Raw genomic sequence first — 18397 nt, 5'->3', positions numbered from 1 at the left:
GGCAGAAGACCTAAATAGACATTTCTCCAAAGAAGACATACAGATTGCCAACAAACACATGAAAGAATGCTCAACATCACTAGTCATTAGAGAAATGCCAATCAAAACTACAGTGAGGTATCACCTCACACCAGTCAGAATGGCCATCATCAAAAAATCTACAAACAATATATGCTGGAGAGGATGTGGAGAAAAGGGAACCCTCTTGCACTGTTGGTGGGAATGTAAATTGATACAGCCACTATGGAGAACAGTATGGAGGTTCCTTAAAAAACTAAAAATAGAACTACCATACGACCCAGCAATCCCACTACTGGGCATATACCCTGAGAAAACCATAATTCAAAAAGAGTCATGTACCACAATGTTCAATGCAGCACTATTTACAATAGCCAGGACATGGAAGCAACCTAAGTGTCCATCAACAGATGAATGGATAAAGAAGATGTGGCACATATATACAATGGAATATTACTCAGCCATCAAAATGAAACGAAATTGAGTTATTTGTAGTGAGGTGGATGGACCTAGAGTCTGTCATACAGAGTGAAGTAAGTCAGAAAGAGAAAAACAAATACCATATGCTAACACATACATATGGAATCAAAAAAAATGGTTATGAAGAACCTAGGGGCAGGACAGGAATAAAGATGCAGACGTAGAGAATGGACCTGAGGACACAGGGAGGGGGAAAGGTAAGCTGGGACGAAGTGAGAGAGTGGCATGGATATATATACACTACCAAATGTAAAATAGATAGCTAGTGGGAAGCAGCCACATAGCACAGGGAGATCAGCTCAGTGCTTTGTGACCACCTAGAGGGGTGGGATAGGGAGGGTGGGAGGGAGACGCAAGAGGGAGGAGATATGGGGATATATGTATATGTATAGCTGATTCACTTTGTTATAAAGCAGAAACTAATACACCATTGTAAAGCAATTATACTCCAATAAAGATGTTAAAAAATAAATAAAACAATTACTTTAAATGTCAATGGACTAAATGCTCCAATCAAAAAACATACAGTGGCAGATTGGATAAAAAAAACAATAACCTACAATATGCTGCCCACAAGAGACTCACTTTAGGGCAGAAGACGTACACAGATTGAAAGTGAGGGGATAGAAAAGATATTTCACAAACGAAATGAGAAGAAAGCTGGGGTAGTAATACTCATATCAGACAAAATAAACTTGAAAACAAAGTCCATAATGAAAGACAAAGAAAGACATTATATAATGATAAAGGGATCAATACAGGAGGAGGACATTACACTCGTTAAAATATATGCACCTAATATAGGAGCACCTAAATATACAAAACAAATACTAAGAGATATAAAGGGAGAAGCTGACAGGAATACAATAATAGTAGGAGACTTTAACAAGATCAATGGACAGATCTTCCAGGCAGAAAATCAATATGGCAACAGAGATACTAAATGACACAACACCAGCTGGATTTAATTGATATCTGTAGGACACTACATCCAAAAAAAAAAACCAGAATGCACATTCTTCTGAAGCATGCATGGAACAGTCTCTAGGACAGACCACATACTAAGACACAAAACAAGCCACAACAATTTAATAGGATAGAAATTATTTCAAGCATCTTTTCTGACCACAGTATGAAACTAGAAATCAACCACAGAAAGGAAAATGGAAAAAAACTATCACATGGAGACTAACCAATATGCTACTAAAAAAACCAATGAGTCAATGATGAAATCAAAGAGGAAACCAGAAAATACCTCACGAGAAATGATAATGAAAAAACAACCATACACAATCTATGGGATGTAGCAAAAGCAGTTCTAAGAGCGAAGTTCATAGCAATACAGGTCTTCCCTAAGAAACAAGAAAAACCTTAAATAAACAACCTAACCTACCACCTAAAAGAATTAGAAAAAGAAGAACAAACAAAATCCAAATTCAGCAGAAGAAAGGAAATAAAAAATATCAGAGAGGAAGTAAATAAAATAGAGATCAAAAAAATAGAAAAGATCAATAAACCAAGAGCTGGGGGTTTTTTTGTTTTTTTAAAATTTATTTATTTATTAATTTATTGGCTGCGTTGGGTCTTTGTTGTTGCGCACGGGCTCTCTCTAGTTGCGGCAAGCAGGGGCTTGCAGAGCACGGGCTCTAGGCGCACAGGCTTCAGCAGTTGCAGCACACGGGCTCAGTAGTTGTGGCTCACGGGCTCCAGAGCACAGGCTCAGCAGTTGTGGCACAAGGGCCCAGTTGCTCCACAGCATGTAGGATCCCCCCAGGCCAGGGCTCAAACCCGCGTCCCCTGCATTAGCAGGCGGATTCCCAACCACTGCGCCACCAGGTAAGTCCCAAGAGCTGGTTTTTTGAAAGGATAAACAAAATTGACAAATCTCTAGCCAGGCTCACCAAGAAGAAGATAAAGAGGACCCAAATAAGCAAAATAAGAAATGACAGAGGAGAAATAACAACCCATACTGCAGGAAAAAATTTTAAGAAAATGCTATGACAGTTATATGCCAACAAATTGGACAACCTAGAAGAAATGGACAAGTTTCCAGAAACATACAGCCTTCCAAAACTGAGTGAAGAAGAAACAGATAATTTGAAGAGACCGATCACTAAAAGTGGAATAGAACCTATAATTTAAAAATTCCCTACAAACAAAAGTCCAGGGCTGGATGGCTTCACTGGGGAATTCTACAATCATCTACAAACATCAAAGAAGTTATACGTAGCCTTCTCAAAATATTTCAGAAGACTGAAGAGGAGGGAACACTCCCCAAGTAATTCTATGAAGCCACCATCACCCTGATACCAAAACCAAGGACACTATACAAAAATTACAGACCAATATTTTTGAGAATATAGATGTGGAAATCCTCAACAAAGCATTAGCAAACCTAATCCAACAATATATGAAAAGGATCATACACCATGATCAAGTTGAATTCATTCAGGGTCACAAGGATGGTTCAACATATGCAAGTCAATCAATGTGATACACCACATTAACAAAAGAAAAGACAAAAACCACATGATCATCTCAAAAGATGCAGAAAAAGCATTTGACAAAATTCAGCATCCATTCATGATAAAAAAATAAATAAATAACTAACCAGAGTGGGTACAGAGGGAACTTATCTCAACATAATAAAAGCTATTTATGACAAACCCACAGCCAACATAATACTCAATGGTGAAAAGCTGAAAGCCTTCCTGCTAAATTCTGGATCAAGACAGGATGCCCACTCTCACCACTTCTATTCAACATAGTATTGGAGTTCCTAGCGACAGCAATCAGACAAGAAAAAGAAATAAAAGGTATACAGATTGGAAGGGAAAAGGTAGAACTGTCATTATATGCAAATGATATGATACTCTATATAGAAAACCCTCCACACAAAAAGTATTAGCATAAATGAATTCAGCAAAGTAGCAGGATACAAGATTAACATACAGAAATCTGTTGCATTTCTTTTCACTAACAATAAAATAGAAAAAGAGAGTAAAAAAACAATCCTGTTTAAAATTGCTTCAAAAAAAAAAAAAAAAAAACCTAGGAAAAAACCTAGCCAAAGAGATGAAAGACCTAGACCCTAAGAACTATAAAACTTTGTTAGGAGATCGGATCAAGATCTAAGGAGTAGGACATGGAGCTCCCCTCCTCCCATAAATACGTCCAAAATAAATGTGGAACAATTCTCACAGAACATCTACTGAATGCTGTCAGAAGACCTCAGACTTCCAAAAGGGAAAAAAAATCTCCATGTAACTGGATAGCACAAAAAAAAAAAAAAAGAGAGAGAGAAAGGAATACGGATGGGACCTGTGCCACTGGGAGGGAGCTGTGAAAGAGTAAAGGTCTTGGCACGCTGGGAAGCCCCCTCGCTGGTGGGGAGATCAGCAGGGACAGGGTGGAGCTTCGGAGCCTCGGAGGAGAGTGCAGCAACCAGTATACAGAGGGCAAAGCAGAGAGAGACATGCACAGACAGTCAGTGCCACCGCCCTGCACTCCCCAGCTTGAGATGCTGGTCTGCTGGTGCGGGAGGGGTTTGGGTGCTGAGGCTTGGGCTTTGGACATCAGACCTGGGGAGAAGACTGGGACTGGCTGCAAGGAGGAGCCCCCTGAAAGGGCTGGGATGTTGTACACCATAACAGAGGGTGTACAGGAAAAAGCCTGGGCCCACCAGAAAGGCAAGGCACCATTGTTGGGGGGCAGGCAAGGAGAGGGGCAGGACCACCATAGGAGCTTTCTTCTCTGCACACACACTCTCAGGCAACAGGGCACCACCTACACGAGCTCTGGGGGCAGGCAGGAGGCACCACTGCCATCTCAGGCTCCAAAGGTGGGCATGGGCCACTGCTGCCGCCGAGAGTCCTATGAGCAGGCGCCAATCACTGCACCCAACTTCTTGGGAGTGCTTTTTGGCCACTGCCAATGAGAGTCCCACAACCAGGTGCCAATCACTGCCCCCGCCTTCCTGGGAGCACATATAGACCACGTACCTACACACCCCCTATCAAGGGGATAACGGCCAGCACACACTGAGGAAAGAGATGGCAAGCATCCAAATGAAAGCAGCCCTCATGCCAAAAAATTATTAAACCCACACAAACTACACAGGGACGCTCCCACATATAAATAGCCCTCTAAGACTATAATAGATAACTGTTTCTCCTAAACTCACAGAGTAAGAGAAATATAAGTAAAATGAAGAAGCAGAGAAACCACTCCCAGTTAAAAGACCAAGAGATTTCCCCTGAAGGAAGAAACAATGAAACAGACCTCATCAATCTAATAGACACCAAATTCAAAAAGGAGGTAATGGCACTTCCCTGGTGGTGCAATGGTTAAGAATCCGCCTGCCAATGCAGGGGACATGGGTTCGAGCCCTGGTCTGGGAAGATCCCACATGCCATGCAGCAACTAAGCCCGTGTGCCACAACTACTGAGCCCACACGCCTAGAACCCATGCTCCGCAACAAGAGAAGCCACTGCAATGAGAAGCCCGCGCACCACAACGAAGAGTAGCCCCCACTCGCCACAACCAGAGAAAGCCCAGGTGCAGCAACAAAGACCCAGTGCAGCCAAAACTAAATTAATCAATTAATTAATTTTTAAAAAATTTGTTTAAAAAAAAAAGGAGGTAATGAAAATACTGCAGGAATTAAGACAGGCAATTGACAGAAATACAGATTACTGTAAAAAGGAACTAGAAACTATGAGGAGCAGCCAAGAAAAATTAGAAAATTCATTTGCCAAGACGAAAGCTGAGCTAAAGGTAATGTACAGCAGAATGAATAATGGAGAAGAAAGAAAAAGTGATCTGGAAGAGAGAATAATAGAAATTACCCAACCAGAACAGCAGACAGAAAGCCAAATGAAACAAGAAAGAAAGCAATATAAGAGACCTATGGGTCTAGCATAGTAGTGTAGACCACACTACCGTAGCGTAGACATATGGGTCTGCACTACCAAAGTGTGCCAATCCACACATAATAGGGATTCCAGAAGGAGATGAAAGAGAAAAGGGGATTGAAAATGTATGTGAAGAAATTATGGCTGAAAACTTCCCAAACCTAAAGAAGGAAATAGATATCCAGATACAAGAAGCACAGAGGGTCCCAAACAAGATGAACCCAAGCAGACCTACACCAAGAAATATTATAATAAAAATGGCAAAAGTTAAAGAGAGGATTCTAAAGGCAGCAAGAAAAAAACAAAGAGTTAATTACAAGGGAACCCCAATAAGGCTGATTTCTCTACAGAAACAATGCAGGCCAGAAGGGAGTGGCAAAATATTATTCAAAGTCTTGAAAGGGAAAATTCTGCAACCTAGAATATTCTACCCAGCAAGATTATCATTTAAAATAGGAGGAGGGACTTCCCTGGTGGCGCAGTGGTTAAGAATCCACCTGCCAATGCAGGGGACACGCGTTTGAGACCTGGTCCGGGAAGATCCCACGTGCTGTGGAGCAACTAAGCCCATGTGCCACAACTACTGAGCCCGCGTGCCACAGCTATTGAAGCCTGCATGCCTAGAGCCCATGCTCTGCAGCAAGAGAAGCCACCGCGGTGAGAAGCCTGCACATTGCAACGAAGAGTAGCCCCCACTGGCCGCAACTAGAGAAAGCCCACGCGCAGCAACAAAGACCCAACGTAGCCAAAATTAATTAATTAATTAATTTAGAAAAAATAATAGAAGGAGACAGACTTCCCTAGGGGTCCAGTGGTTAAGACTTCACCTTCCAATGCAGGGGGTGCAGGTTCGATGCCTGGTCAGGGAGCTAAGATCCCACAAGCCTCATGGCCATAAAACCGAAACAAAAAACAGTAGCAATACTCTAACAAATTCAATAAAGACTTTAAAAATGGTCCACATCAAAAAAATCTTTAGGGCTTCCCTGGTGGCGCAGTGGTTAAGAATCCACCTGCCAATGCGGGGGACACAGGTTCGAGCCCTGGTCCGGAAAGATCCCACATGCTGCGGAGCAACTAAGCCCGTGTGCCACAACTACTGAGCCTGAGCTCTAGAGCCTGCGAGCCACAACTACTGAGCCCGTGTGCCACAAGTACTGAAGCCCACGCGCCTAAAGCCCGTGCTCCGCAACAAAAGAAGCCACTGCAATGAGAAGCCCACGCACCGCAACGAAGAGTAGCCCCCGCTCGCCGCAACTAGAGAAAGCCCGCGCGCAGCAACGAAGACCCAACACACCCATAAATAAATAAATAAATTTATTTTAAAAAAAATCTTTAAAAAATAAAATAGGAGGAGAGATAAATAATTTCTCAGACAAGCAAAAACTAAAAGAATACAGCAATACTAAACCTCTCCTAAAAGAAATACTGAAAGGTCTTCTCTAAATAGAAAAGAAGCAAGAAGACATAGGAAAGAGAAAATTACAGTTGGAAAGTAAATCACTTAAATAAGCCAGTATACAGATCAAAAAGAAAAAAAAAAACCTATTTGGAAAGTGATGATAAACACAGGAACAGCAAAAGGATAAACATGAAGATGTAAAAGAGGAAATCTTTTTTTTAGAATGTGTTTGAGCCTATATGACTATCAGTCTAAAGCAAGCAGATATAGGAAAGGGTTAACATACTTGAAAAACAGAGTAACCACAAATCAAACACAAACAGTAGATCCACAAAAACCAAAAAGAAGAGAACACAAGCATAAGATAAAAGAAATCATCAAACCACAAAAAGAAAAAGAAAGGAACAAGAAGAAACATAGAATCAACTGGAAAACAAGGTTTAAAATGGCAATAAATACATATTTATCAATAATTACCTTAAATGTCAATGGACTAAATGCTCCAATCAAAAGACATAGAGTGGCAGACTGGATTAAAAAACAAGAGCCTACAATATGCTGCCTACAAGAGACCCACTTTACAGCAAAGGATACACATAGATTGAAAGTGAGGGAATGGAAAAATATATTTCAGGCAAGCGGAAATGACAAGAAAGCAAAAGTCGCAATACTCATACCAGACAAAATAAACTTTAAAACAAAGGCCATAAAGGAAGACAAAGAAGGACACTATACAATGATAAAACACTCAATAAAAGAAGAGGGGGCTTCCCTGGTGGCGCAGTGGTTGAGAATCTGCCTGCCAATGCAGGGGACACGGGTTCGAGCCCTGGTCTGGGAAGATCCCACATGCCACGGAGCAACTGGGCCCGTGAGCCACAATTACTGAGCCTGCGCGTCTGGAGCCTGTGCTCCGCAACAAGAGAGGCCGCGATGGTGAGAGGCCTGCGCACCGCGATGAAGAGTGGTCCCCACTTGCCGCAACTAGAGAAAGCCCTCGCACAGAAACGAAGACTCAACACAGTCATAAATAAATAAATAAATAAATAAAAGAACGTGAATTTCTTTTAAAAAAAAAAAAAAAGAAGAGGATTTTACACTCATCAATGTATATGCACCCAATATAGGAGCACCCAAATACATAAAACAAATACTAACAGACATAAAGGGAGAAATTGATGGGAATACAATAATAGTAGGAGACTTTATCACCTTACTCACATCAATGGACAGATTTTCCAGACAGAAAATCAATAAGGCAACAGAGGTCCTAAATGATGCAATGGAACAGTTAGACTTAATTTATATTTTCAGGATATTACATCCAAAAAAACCCAGAATACACATTCTTTTCAAGTACACATGGAAGATTCTCTAGGAATGACCACATACTAGGGCACAAAACAAACCTCAACAAATTCAAGAGTACAGAAATTATTTCAAGCATATTCTCTGACCACAACGGCATGAAAGTAGAAATCAACCACAGGAAAAGAAATGAGAAAAAAAAAAAGAAGATTACATGGAGACTAAACAACATGCTACTAAAAAACCAATGGGTCGACAAGGAAATCACAAAGGAAAATAAAAAATACCTTGAGACAAATTACAATGAAAACACAGCCATACAAAATTTATGGGATTCAGCAAGAGCAGATCTTAGAGGGAAGTTCATAGTGATACAGGCCTTCCTCAAAAAACAAGAAAAGTCTCGAATAAACAACCTAACCTACCTCCTAAAAGAATTAGAAAAAGAAGGACAAACAAAAACTAAAGTCAGCAGAAGGAAGGACATAATAAAGCTCAGAGAGGAAATAAATAAAATAGACATTTAAAAAATAGAAAAAAAGTCAATAAAACCAAGAGCTGGTTCCTTGAAAGGGTAAACAAAATTGACAAACCTCTGGTCAGGCTCACCAAGAAGAAAAGAGAACCCAAATAAACAAAATAAGAAATGAAAAAGGAGAAATCTCAATACCACATAAGTGCAAAAAACCATAAAAGAATACTATAATATGAACAATTATATGCCAACAAATTTGACAACCTAGAAGAAATGGACAACATTCTAGAAACATACAGTCCACCAAAATTGAATCAAGAAATAGATAATTTGAACAAACCAATCACTAGAAGTGAAATAGAATGTGTAATAAAATTTAAAAAAAACAAAAAACTCCCTACAAACAAAAGTCCAGGAACAGATGGCTTCACAGGCAAATTCTACCAAACATACAAAGAACTTTATACCCATCCTTCTCAAATCCTTCCGAAAGATTGAAGAGGAGGGAACACTCCCAAAGACATCCTATGAAGCCACCATCACCCTGATATCAAAACCAGACAAAGATATCACCAAAAAAGAAAATTACAGGCCAATATCTTTGATGAATGTAGATGCAAAAATTCTCAACAAAATATTAGCAAACCAACTCCAACAACACATAAAAAAGATCATACACCACAACCAAGTGGGTTTCATCCCAAGTTCACAAGGATGGTTCAACCACTGTGATACACCACATTAACAAAAGAAAAAACAAAAACCACATGATCTTCTCAATAGATGCAGAGAAAGCATTTGATAAAATGCAGCATCCATTCATGATAAAAACTCTTAGCAAAGTGGGTATAGAGGGAACATATCTTGACATAATAAAAGCCATTTATGACAAACCCACAGCCAACATAACACTCAATGGTGAAAAGCTAAATTCTGGATCAAGATAAGGATGCCCACTCTCACCACTTCTATTCGACACAGTGTTGGAAGTCCTAGCAACAGCAATCAGACAAAAAAAAGAAATAAAATGTATCCAAATTGGAAGGAAAAAGGTAAAATTGTCACTATATGCAGATGATATGATACTATATATAAAAAATCCTAAAGACTCCACACAAAAACTACTAGAACTGATAAATGAATTAAGCAAAGTATCAGAATACAAGATTAACACTCAGAAATGGGCTGCATTTCTTTACACTAACAATGAAATATCAGAAAGGGAATGTAAAAAAAAACCAAAAACCCATATCTTTTAAAATCACACCAAAGAAAGTACCCAGGAATAAACCTGACCAAGGAGGTGAAAGACTTATACACTGAGAACTATAAAACATTAATAAAGGAAATTAAAGATGACTCAAAGAAATGGAAAGACATGCCATGCTCTTGGATTAGAAGAATTAGTATTGTTAAAATGGCAATACTGTCCAAAGCAATCTACAGATTTAATGTGATCTGTATCAAATTACTCATGACATTTTTCACAGAACTATAACAACCCTGAAATTTATATGGAACCATATAAGACCCATAATTGTGAAAGCAATCCTGAGGGAAGAAAAAAAGCAGAAGGCATAACCCTCCCAGACTTTAGACAATACTACAAAGTTCCTGTAATCGAAACAGTGTGGTACTGGCACAAAAACAGACATACGGATCAATGGAACAGACTAGAGAGCCCAGAAATAAACCCACACACCTATGGTCAATTAATCTTCGACAAAGGAGGCAAGAATATAAAATGGGAAAAAGTCTCTTCAGCAAGTGGTGCTAGGAAAGTTGGACAGCTGCATGTAAATCAATGAAGTTAGAACACAGCCTCACACCATGCACAAAAATAAACTCAAAATGGCTTAAAGACTTAAAACATAAGACATGACACCATAAAATTCCTAGAAGAGAGCACAGGCAAAACATTCTCTGACATAAATCATACCTATGTTTTCTTAGGTCTGTCTCCCAAGGCAATAGAAACAGAAACAAAAATAAACAAATGGGACCTAATCAAACTTACAAGCTTTTGCACAGCAAAGGAAACCAGAAACAAAACAAAAAGACAAGCTATGGAATGGGAGAAAATATTTGCAAATGATGTGGCTGACAAGGGCTTAATCTTCAAAATATACAAACAGCTCATACAACTCAACAAAAACACAAACAAAACAACCCAATCAAAAAATGGGCAGAAAGGGCTTCCCTGGTGGCGCAGTGGTTAAGAATCCACCTGCTCATGCAGGGGACACAGGTTGGAGCCCTGGTCCGGGAAGATCCCACATGCTGTGGAGCAACTAAGCCCGTGCGCCAGAACTACTGAGCCTGCGCTCTAGAGCCGGCAAGCCACAACTACTGAGCCCTCATGCCACAACTACTGAAGCCTGCGCGCCTAGAGCCTGTGCTCAGCAACAAGAGAAGCCACCGCAGTGAGAAGCCCGCACACCACAACGAAGAGTAGCCCCCACTCTCCGCAACTAGAGAAAGCCCACGCGCAGCAATGAAGAGTCAACCCAGCCAAAAATTAATTAATTAATTTTTTTTAAGTGAGCAGAAGACCTAAATAGACATTTTTCCAAAGAAGACATACAGATGGCCAATAGGCACATGAAAAGATGCTCAACATCACTATCAGAGAAATGCAAATCAAAACTACAATGAGGTACCACCTCACACCGATCAGAATGGCCATCATTAAAAAGTCTACAAATAAATGCTGAAGAGGGTGTGGAGAAAAGGGAACTCTCCTACAGTGTTGGTGGGAATGTAAATTGGTACCGCCACTATGGAAAACAGTATGGAGGTTTCTCAGAAAACTAAAAATAGAATTACCATATGATCCAGCAATCCCACTCCTGGGAATATACCCAGATAAAAATATAATTCAAAAAGATACATGCACCCCTATGTTCATAGCAGCACTGTTCCCAACAGCCAAAACATGGAAACAACCTAAATGTCCACTGACAGGTGAATGGATAAAGAAGATGTGGTACATATATACAATGGAATACTACTCAGCCATAAAAAAGAATGAAATAATACCATTTACAGCAACATGGATGCAACCAGAGATTATCATACTAAGTGAAATAAGTCAGAAAGAGAAAGGCAAATACCACGTGATATCACTTACATATGGAATCTAAAATATGGCACAAATGAACGTATGTAAAAAACAGAAACAGACTCACAGACATAGAGAACAGATTTGTGGTTGCCAACGGGGAGAAAGGTAGGGGAGGGATAGACGGGGAGTTTGGGGTTAGTAGATGCAAACTATTACATACAGAATGGTTTAACAACAAGGTCCTACTGTATAGCACAGGGAACTATATCCAATATCCTGGGATAAACCATATAACTGAGTCACTTTGCTGTGTAGCAGAAATTAACACAACACTGTAAACCAACTATACTTCAATTAAAGAAAAAGCAGATCAGGATTGCTTGGGGATGGGAGTGGGGAATAGAGAGGATTACTTTACAAAGCGGGAGGAGGAACTTTGGGGGTTGATGATTTCATGGGTGTATTCATATATCAAAATTCATCAAATAGTACATTTTAAATATGTGCTGCTAATTATATGTTAATTATACTTCAGTAAAGTTGTAAAATATATTTTAAAAGATAAAACACTGTTAAAGGAAATTGAAGATGATTCAAAGAGATGGAAAGATATCCCATGCTCTTGGATGGGAAGAATTAATATTGTTAAAATGGCAATACTAACTACAGGTTTAATGTGATCCCTATCAAATTACCCATGACATTTTTCATGGAACCATAACAAATAATCCCAAAATTTATATGGAACCATAAAAGACCCAGAATTGCCAAAGCAATCCTGAGGAAAAAAACAAAAAACAAGTAGGAGGCATAACCCTCCCAGACTTCAGACAATACTACAAAGCTCCCGTAATCAAAGCAGTGTTGTATTGGTACAAAAACAGACATACAGATCAACGGAACAGACTAGAGAGCCCAGAAATAAACCTACACACCTACAGTCAATTAATCTTTGACAAAGGGGGCAAGAATATAAAATGGGAAAAAGTCTCTTCATCAAGTGGTGTTGGGAAAGCTGGACAGCCTCATGTAAATCAATGAAATTAGAACACTTCCTCAAGCCATATACAAAAATAAACTCAAAATGGTTTAAAGACTTAAATATAAGACATGACATCATAAAATTCCTAGAAGAGAACACAGGCAATACATTCTCTGACATAAATCGTAGAATATTTTCTTAGATCAATCACCCAAAGGAAAAGATATAAAAGCAAAAATAAACAAATGGGACCTAATCAAGCTTAAAAGCTTTTCCACAAAACAAAAAGACAACCTTATGGAATGGGAGAAAATATTTGCAAATGATGCAACCAACAAGGGGTTAATTTCCAAAATATACAAACAGCTCATACAATTCAATATCAAAAAAACAAACAACTCATTCAAACGACAGGCAGAAGACCTAAATAGACATTTCTCCAAAGAAGACATAAAGACGGCCAACAGGCACATGAAAGGATGCTCAACATTGCTAATTATTAGAAAAATGCAAATAAAAACCACGATGAGGTATCACCTTACACAGGTCAGGATGGCTATCATCAATAAGTCTGCAAATCAGACTTCCCTGGCGGTTCAGTGGTTAGGACTCTGAACTTCCACTGCAGGGGGCGCAGGTTCAATCCCTGGTCGGGGGACTAGGATCCTGCATATCACATGGTGTGGCCAAAATAAATGAATAAATTAAAAAAAAAATTTTTTTTAAACGTCTGTAAATAATAAATGTTGGACAGGGTGTGGAAAAAAGGGAACCCTCCTTCGCTGTTGGTGGGAATGTAAATTGGTACAGTCACTATGGAGAACAATATGAAGGTTCCTTAAAAAACTAAAAATAGAAAAAAAAAATTAAAAATAGAGCTACCATATGATCCAGCAATCCCACTTCTGGGCATACATGCAAAAAACACAAAACCCTAACTCCTAATTCGAAAAGATACATGCACCCCAATGTTCACTGCAGCACTATTAACAATAGTCAAGACATGGAAGCAACTTAAATGTCCATCAACAGATGAATGGATAAAGAAGATGTGGTATATATATATACAATGGAATATTACTCAGTTATAAAAAAGAATGAAATATTGCCCATTTGCAGCAACATGGATGGACCTAGAGAATATCACAGTAAGTGAAGTCAGACAGAGAAAGCAAATATTATATATCACTTATATATGGAATATAGAAAATAATACAAATGAATCTGTTTGCAAATCAGAAACAGATTCACAGACATAAAAAACAAGTTTATGGTTACCAAAACAGAAAGGGAGTCAGGGTAAGGATAAATTAGGAGTTTGGGATTAACAGACACACACTATTCTATACAAAATAGATAAGCAACAAAGATTTACTGTATGACACAGGGAACAATATTCAATATCTTGTAATAACCTATAATGAAAAATAATCTGAATAGAAAATAATACATATATATGTAACTGAATCACTTTGCTGTATACCCGAAACTAACACAAAATTGTAAACCAACTATACTTCAATTTTAAAATAATAATAACAGCTCCTCATTATTAAGTACCGACAATGTGCCAAGTTCTGTGCTGAGGACTTTCCACCCATCATCTCGTTTAAGCCTCTATAACAACCCAAGAGGTAGCCATTCTTCTTACCTGCATCTCACAGAGGAGGAAGCAGCTTTGAAGAGGACGTATAATTCCTGTGGTGAAGCCAGGAGCCAATTCCCTCCTCACTGACTGAAGAAACCAGTTTAACCACTCTTAACAGTCAGGATGCTTTCAGCTGCAAGTAAAGAGTGCCTCTTAAAAGTGGCTTAAACAAGGAGAACATATATCATCTTCCACAACCAGAGAGAGGTCCAAGATGCAGGGCTAGTCGAAACAGCAGCTCAGTGATGCTGTCGGGAGCCCAGATTCTTGGCACCTCTTCATTCCATCCTTGCCCAGGTTCTTTGCATTGCTCCACTCCACCATTCTCAGGTGTGACTCCTCAGGTTTACAAGAGCCTGCTGTGGCTCCAGGCATCATGTCCTCACACAATCACATCGAAAAACAGGAAAGAAATTTCCCTTTGAGTGTCTCTTTTAAGCAGAAAAACCTTCCCAGAAGTCCTCAGTAGGCTTCTCTGCAGGTTCTGCTGGCAGAACTGCGGAATAGGCTCATGCCCTTGCTGCAAAAACAGTTGGGAAATTGAGTAATTGGCATTTTCAGCCTTGATAGTTGGAGGCAGGTGCCCCACTGGCAAAGAAGAGAAACGGGGCAGACAGGGAATGGCCACTGGGTAAGTGAATCACAGGGTCTCAGCCACAGCCACTGTCCCTCCCCTCAGAGAATCACAAGCACATTGCCAAAAGTCCTATGAAGTTCTTTGTTTAATTTAATGTTGCAAAAACTAATTTGACATAACTGTTTAAGAAACGTTACACTTACTTTATTTCATCCATTCTAAGATATATACTTTTTTCACATTTTGACATCTCTGATGATGAGATGTGGCTTAAAAGGAGCTCCTTTCCTGACCTTTCATTCTATGATTCTTCTAAGTATCATCCCCACCACAGCCCCTTGAGACAGGTGGTTCAAATGTGCAAAAGTAAACTAAAGAATGTTCCCTTGCTCCCTGGCTACACACAGGCCCAGCAAATATTTACTTATTGAGCATCTGCTGTGAAGCAGGAGCACTGAGGATACAACTGTGTGCAAGGCAGGTGTGAGCTCTCGTGTAGCTCTGGTCTAAAAGAGGAAACAGATCGTAAGTAAGTAAACAGAAAAAGAGATGGCACACAAAGTTAACTGCCACAGAGACACAAATAGGGCACCAGAAAAGAGGAGCAGAAAGAAACTCACTTCATGCCCTTACTGAAGGATGACAACAAAGTACCAAGGGAAAAGTGGGGATGGGAGCATTCTGGGCACAGAGAACAGCATATGCAAAGGCACTGAGATGAGTAAAAGCTTGATGTACCTGAGGAACTAAAATACATTGGGGCAAAGCAAAGGAAGGGAGAGTGACATTATAAGAGGTGGGAAGGCAGGCAGAGACCAGAACATGCAGAGGGAATGGGAGGACACCTCTCATTCATGCCGGCTTCGTGGAGACTGTCTGGCTTGCACTATGGTTGTTAACCTACCAGAAGCAGCGGGGAGAATTGCTCCAAGTCTAGCCACTCAAAGTGTGGTCCCCAACCAGCAGCACTGGAGTCACCAGGGAGCTTGTGAGGAATGTAGAATCTCAGTCCCCCTCTCAACCTACTCAATCCGAACCCATATTTTAATAAGACTCCCAGGTGATTCACACACACAGTGAAGCTTGAGAATTGCTGCTATACACCATCTTTCTTTTTTTGGACAGCCATAACAACATTTTGTGTCTGACTCTCTGAAGTTCTAGAAGGGATCCCTTTCCCTGTGCACATGACCTCTCTGGACACTGGAGGGCAACCCTATGTTAATAAAGCAGAACACAACCTGGGGGGGCCACAGAAATCATAGAAGGTTAGAGCTTAAAGCCAATACAATGGTTGCATTTTGCAGCCACAGAACAGGCCCACTGAGCATTTGAGCAGATCAGACAAGCAGCCAGCTCTCCTGCATCCAGAGCTGCTCGTCCTCACGAGACACCTGGTGTGGAAACATGGGGTCTGGCTGTGGACAGTGTCAGCAGCTGCAGCTGGCCACTGAACAGAGCCAAATGTAGAGTAGAAGGGCTTGTAATTTAAGGGTAACAAAGCACGGCTAAAATTCACAGAGATTATGAATTGAGTTTGCGGAGTTATGCCAACTCTGTTAATGCCCCATGTGTAATTAAATTTTAAATACTTCATTCCACATCAGACTTCAAGTTGCCAAAACTCTTGATCTCACAGTGATAAATACCTGCTTTTACATACAGAGCTGTGGGCCACTGCCAAGCTATTCATAAGCCCTAGAGCAAGACTCTCAATAAATAAAACCCAGAAGCCATGATGACAAGGGCTGGCGTCTCACTATCACCCAAGCGTCCACTTGCCTCTTCACCTGGCCTCCAATGTGACTGGCACAGGGGCACGGGCAGAGACACCAAAGGCCTGCAGTCGCCCCCATGGTTAGTCCTCAGGGCAAATGAGGGCCAAGTGTATAGATAAATCAGGTCAAAAAAGTAAGGTGGACATCTATGCCCATGACCAAAAGGGTTTCCTCCTCGGGCGGAAACTATCCTAGTGTTTCCCAAATTTCAGTCACTCAAACACCACCTCCACAAGTTTCATCAGATTATTTATTTACTTAATGCTATTTGTGTGATATTTTTCTTTCAATTGGCTCATTCCTGACTCTTCTGTTTATCAATATCAAATAAGGACCGATTTTATGCTTTTAATGCAAACTCAAATAAATTCATAACTCTTCAAATATGTTGGCCTGAGTCACATCTACACTTACCTTACATATTCAGCACTAGTCTGAATTCCACACTTTGGGAAATATTGTTCCCTCTGACAGAAGTGGGAGGGGAGTAAGGATGAGTATTCCCTCACTTTCTTCATGAGGACTGGTCTTCGGGAAGCTAAAGGAAAACAATCTGAAGATGCTTCAGGGAAAAGAAAACACAAGTGCTTTGACAATCAGGCAGGGCCTGGTTAGCCCCAGCCACCCCAGGGAGCCAAAACTCTCATATTCCACCAGGGACTTCCTGTTTGCTAAGGTTTTCATTGGATACCATCCCTCCCGCTGCTGGTCCGGGTTGTAAAGACTTTGCCTATGTGGGCACTACCCTGAGCTGTGGCAGAAACATGACAGCACCATGGCTAGACTCAGCCTCTCTGAGTACAAATCTCAGCCTCACCATTTACTAGGGAGGGTTATGGGCTAAACTGTGTCCCCCCCCAAATTCATATGTTGAAGTCCTAACCCCCATTTCCTCAGAATGTGGCTGTATTTGAGACAGGGCCTTTAAAGAGGTGATAAGTAAAAATGAGGCTGTGAGGATGAGCCCTATTCCAATTTGACTGATATCCTTGTAAGAAGAGGAGAGTAGGACACAGGGAGAGACGCCAGGGATGTAGGTGCACAGAGGAAAGACCAGGTGATGAGGCAGCAGGAAGGCTACCATCTGCAAGCCAAAGACAGAAGCCTCAGAGGAAACCAACTCTGCTAACACCTGGCTTGTGGACTTCCAGTCTCTAGAACCAGGAGAAAATAAATTTCCATTGTTTAAGCCACCCAGTCTGTGGTATTAATATGTTTTGGGGTGTTTTTTTTGTTTTATTTTTGGCTGCATTGGGTCTTCGTTGCTGTGCACAGGCTTTCTCTAGTTGCGGCGAGCGGGGGCTACCCTTCGTTGCGGTGCACAGGCTTCTCATTGCGGTGGCTTCTCTTGTTGCACAGCACGGGCTCTAGAGCGCAGGCTCAGTAGTTGTGGTGCACGGGCTTAGTTGCTCCGCGGCATGCGGGATCTTCCCGGACCAGGGATCGAACCCATGCCCCCTGCATTGGCAGGCAGATTCTTAACCACTGCACCACCAGGGAAGTCCAGTCTGTGGTATTTTGTTACAACAACCCTAGCAAACTAATACACCACATGAAATTAGACTTGCAAAACAGGAATAACAGCACTTACTTCATTAGCTGGTAAGGACTGAATGATGTGCTTCAGGCACAGCACCTGGCTGCAGGGGAGGTGTGTTTGCTCAGCATCTCCCCCATTCTTAGATCAGGTGCTTCACCCAATCAGTGCCCCCTCTGGCCCGGTGCTGGAACTACAGGATGAGAGGCAAGCC

The 18397-nt window shown here is 40.8% G+C and overlaps 1 long non-coding RNA gene across 4 annotated transcripts in view; it reads right to left on the bottom strand.

The window, feature by feature from the left end:
* The window catches only part of LOC309657205, a 131518-nt gene that overhangs the window by 33090 nt on the left and 80031 nt on the right, over window positions 1-18397 (bottom strand). For all 4 annotated transcript variants that reach the window (XR_014261693.1, XR_014261694.1, XR_014261695.1 and 1 more), the window contains exons 8-9: window positions 17061-17208; window positions 14295-15374 (exon numbers count right to left, since the gene is read on the bottom strand). This is a non-coding gene — a long non-coding RNA (uncharacterized lncRNA). The remainder of the gene's footprint in view (window positions 1-14294; window positions 15375-17060; window positions 17209-18397) is intronic.

This window comes from Balaenoptera physalus, assembly GCF_965194825.1.
Source record: "Balaenoptera physalus genome assembly, chromosome: 3".
In the NCBI taxonomy this organism is placed as follows: Eukaryota; Metazoa; Chordata; class Mammalia; order Artiodactyla; family Balaenopteridae; genus Balaenoptera; species Balaenoptera physalus.
This window is presented reverse-complemented; position numbering and strand designations above follow the sequence as displayed.